Source organism: Mastomys coucha, unplaced genomic scaffold (assembly GCF_008632895.1).
Source record: "Mastomys coucha isolate ucsf_1 unplaced genomic scaffold, UCSF_Mcou_1 pScaffold8, whole genome shotgun sequence".
Lineage (NCBI taxonomy): Eukaryota > Metazoa > Chordata > Mammalia > Rodentia > Muridae > Mastomys > Mastomys coucha.
In genome coordinates, this window is record NW_022196914.1 from 29,453,454 (window position 1) to 29,458,024 (window position 4,571).

Here is a 4,571-nt window from a genome sequence, read left to right on the forward strand (position 1 = left end):
CAGAAATCCGCCTGCCTCTGCCTCCCAAGTGCTGGGATTAAAGGTGTGCGCCACCACTGCCTGGCAGACAACATTCTTATTAAACCACATGTTTGGGTTATTCCCGTATTTGCAATGAAATATGGTAGTGTGTCCTGATATTAAAATCTGTTCCATTTGTTGAATGGGTGTTTGAAACTTTGTTTCCTAGTAAATGAACCTTATTAGTTTTATGTCTTGGCTTAATTCAGTTTTCAGTGTCTAAATAGAGCCGCAGAAGACTCTATGGCCTAGGTTAAGCTAAGTGAGGTTTCTAAGCCCCAAAGCAGATTGTATGTAGAGTTTGAGGATTTCAATCTTCAGGGGTCTGAGGGAGGTATTGTGGGAGTTCCTCAGATAATGGCTGCTAGTGGAACTGTCAATAACAATCTGGGACTTCCTGTCTAAAAAGGAGGGCTAGAGTATGGGAAGTCAGGCGAAAGACATGATCCTTAGGCATGTTGCAAAGGTGGGTCAATAAATTACTTTTTTGTGCTTTTTATAACATTCCATTATTTTCCCCCGCTCCCATCTACCAACATTGCAGCCAAAATTTGGGATGCTTTATTACCAACTCCACAAGTTGAAAAACCTAAATAAAGAGTAAAACATTGGAAAATATATACCCCTATCGGCTTTAAAGTACAGGTAATTTGGTCACAGAAAGGTTAGTTAGGGTTGGAAAAGCCACCCTCTATGTGGGTGGCCCCGCTCCATGCCATGGGATTAATACAATGTAGAAATGAAAGGAACCACAGGCATCCACCGCCCTTTTACTGAGAATTTTGCACATGCTTTACTTTTATTTGCCCTTCCTCATCCAACTCTTTCCAGATTCAGTTGTCTTCACAGTCCACCCACGACTGTATTCTACCTAACCACAAATGACAACTTGTCCTTTCTAATATTCTTGTATGTATGGCCTTTCACTGGAGCATGATCAGCTTATTGATGGCAATACTTTGAGCACCTTTACCCTTTCCATTCAGTAGTTTTGCATTTCCCATAGGACTTTCAGTAGTGGTGGAACTTTGTGGCCAACTGCCCTATGTGTGCTGGCATTTAGCTGGGTTTACTGCTGCATGAGTCTTAAGCATGGTATCAAAAACCCCTTTGAGCCGGGCGGTGGTGGCGCACGCCTCTAATCCCAGCACTTGGGAGGCAGAGGCAGGCGGCTTTCTGAGTTCGAGGCCAGCCTGGTCTACAGAGTGAGTTCCAGGACAGCCAGGGCTACACAGAGAAACCCTGTCTCAAACAACAACAACAACAAAAAAAACAAACCCCTTTGAGTTTATGTGTGTGCCATGGGCCGGCCAGTCTAGACCTCCCTCAACCTGTGGGGAAACAGGGTCTACAAAAGTCACATAGGCAGGAGATGGCTACATCAAGGTCAGTGAGAACAAGCTGCCAAGTGCAAGGCGGAGGAGTAGTGGTGTTCTTCTTGGGCTGGGTCGTTCTGGCAGCCCCAAGATAAACTCTCAGGGCCTGTCTGAGGCAAAAAGCTGAAGGTCATATTTCAGCACTCCTTGGCTATAACATAAACAATTAGTGGGGGAAGCCCTACAACTTCTAACTTCTCACTGGCAGTAAAACAGTTTTTCTTTTTGTGGGACTGCTCTGATAATAAGTGCCTAACTGCTATCTCTAACTCTTGAGACACCCTGTCTGGTAAGACAGCTTCTTAGTAAAAATTCCCAGCTAATTACAGCTAGGAAATCTATTAGGATTATTGAAACATCGTGAAGGCCAGGAAATAATGTTCAATCTCAGTGTTAGCTATAACGAAATATTTCTTGGGGCACCTTTATACCTGAATAAAGAAAGCACGTAGATCTCTCCACAGACTTAGCAGAGGTCAATCTGGAACACGTCCAAGTTAGGAGATGTCAGTGACTAGGCTACCTTGGGAGACAGACTCCCTTTGGAGTCATAATGCTTCTTGTCCATGATCAGGTTTTAACCCTGATACTGTAGACCTACTGGGGTAGACAAGTGCGTGCAGCATATGTGTAGTTGCTCTCTGTGTTCAGAAGACATTGTTTCATTGTAACCATTTACTGACCCTGGCTCTTACATTCTTTCCACTGTCTCCTCAACAATGTTCCCTAAACCCTTAAAGGAGAGGATGGGATATGCATGTTCAATTTAGTACTGCAAATTATACAGTCACTTATTCTATGTATGTTGGCTATTAGGGGATCTCTGCTTATTATGATCTACTGCAATGAGAAGTTTCACTGTTGAGAGAGGAAATGCCTTAATCTATGGATATAATTATCAGGAGTTATTGTTAGGAGTTGTAGGGGGAGTTTCCATAATTGTTTCCCTAATTGTTTGATTGTCTAAATAAAGATGGCAGAAGCTAATCATTGTGCAAAGATATGAAGGCAGGTTTTCCAGGACCCAGAGAGGAAGAGGGGGATAGAGAGGACTAGAGTCGGACGGATGGTGAAGCAGAAAGCTACAGACATGTATGTCTCTCTGGGCACCGATAGTGTGTAGCTATCGTAACCACAGGCAGCTGCAGAGACCAAGGAGGATGGGGCAGGATATTCTTCTCCCAGCCTTTGAGTTATCAGCTAGTTTTAAAATGTAAGTTTCTAGTGTTTTCCTTCCATGGTGATAAAGAGGACTGGGTGAGACAGCCATTGCCATACTGGCCAGAGAGCAAACAAAGACTGGATTAGAAGGGTACTCCAAGGTCTGATTCTAAAAGCCACAGAGGTCTGCATCAGGGAACTGAATATACATCCAGGGAATATATCCTCAGGAAACTGAAAGGAGATGCTCTCTGGAGATTGTATGGAATAAGACTAACCCTGCATCTTCCACTTGTCTTTGCCATGAATACTAAAGGGGAATTATGAACAATAGCTTTCCTTTCTTCCCTTTTACATACATCTTGAAATATAGTTGGTTTGGTTGTTACCAATAATTACTAAACTTGGAAATCAAATGTGCTTGGACAAAAAGCTTAAGCAAGAAACCACATGCCATCTATATTAGATATTTTGCTGAAGACTAATTATATATCATCAAGCAATCTGAAATCCCATTCCTTACCCTGTCTCCTTGTGAACATTATTGTACCCAGTGTTTTTCAAGCTCTTTAAGTCTTGTTCTAAACACATGGTGAGAACACTAAGTGAAGGACAAAGGGCTCTTTGCTTTAAAGTTTTTGATGTTGTTGTTTTTCCCATGTGAATGGGTGTTTGTTTTGGTTCTGAAAGCCACAGGTGTCTGTGTCAATATAATGTTAGAGAACAGAAGATGTCTGTGCACTATGGGTGTGCAGTGCCCATGGAAGCCAGAAGAGGGAATCCTATGCACAGTAACTGGTGTTACTGATAGGTGGGAGTAGATATGAGTCCACTGTAAAAGTGGAACAAGGGACCCACTTCTCCAGACCCCAATAAAGAACTTTTTCATTGATAGCTTAGTAAGGATAAATTCTAAACTCTCCTATATCCCTTACTAGTTCATGTGCTGCAGTTAAGACACTTTGCAATAACTCTCCAACGCTTCCCATGGCTTCCTTCTTTTAAAAGGTTCTGGTATATCTTCAAGGGAGGACTTTTGGTTTTTTTGTCTTTCTATTTGTATAGCTTATTTGTCTTTCTATTTGTATAGCTTAGAGAGTTAGCCTGTCAAGATTCTCTTGTGAAACTGAATATAACTGTTTCCTGTGACAATTATAACATGAGAAAACAGGTTTTAACTTCACCCAGATAGAAAATGACACCTGTGATCAGATTAAGGTGGCAAAGGTGGGACTTATCTTTTTCTATAAAGGCTGATGGTAGCTCAAACCAAAAAAAGGGAAAAAAGATTAAAGGAACAATTGTAAATTATGTTGTGATGAAAGTTTTGATATTGTCTCTTTTTCTTTTAAATAAACTCATTATTTATATGCCTTTTTGGATATATGCAAACAATCAAATAGGAACTGCAATTACAATGATTAATACTTGAGGAAGTATCCAGTAACTAAATCCATCCTATCTTCTGAATGAGTGTGTGTGGACTGTTTCCCTACTTTACTATGGCTCTGTTTCCATTAAAACAGGGATTGTGTCATTAGACAACAACTATAGTTCTCACCTGAAAGGGGAATAAGACCTTGTTTATTCTGGAGGCAAATATGAATGACATGTGCTATGTTATCTATCTCTAGGCACAAATAAATGCCTAGCCACTACAAAGGGACCCCACAACATACCATCTTAGGATTTCACTATAGCCCAAATTGGTGAGAAAAGTGAATGTATTGGGTTTTCTTACAGACCAAAGAGTAAGGGTTACTTACAATTGGGGTACCCAAAGTGCAAAATCTGTCATACAAATCATGGCCCAGGAATCCAGATTGAAATTACCAGGTACAGTCTGACAACATGGCAACAGTTTCAGAGACATTTATAGTTAAAAAAACAATGAATCTTGAAAACACATTGTCTAAAAGAATAGACTGGTAGATTACAGCAAACAGAAGTCTTTGCTATAGGACTCATATGTTCTTAGCTGACACTAGAAGTCTAATTTTCCATTCAAAAAAA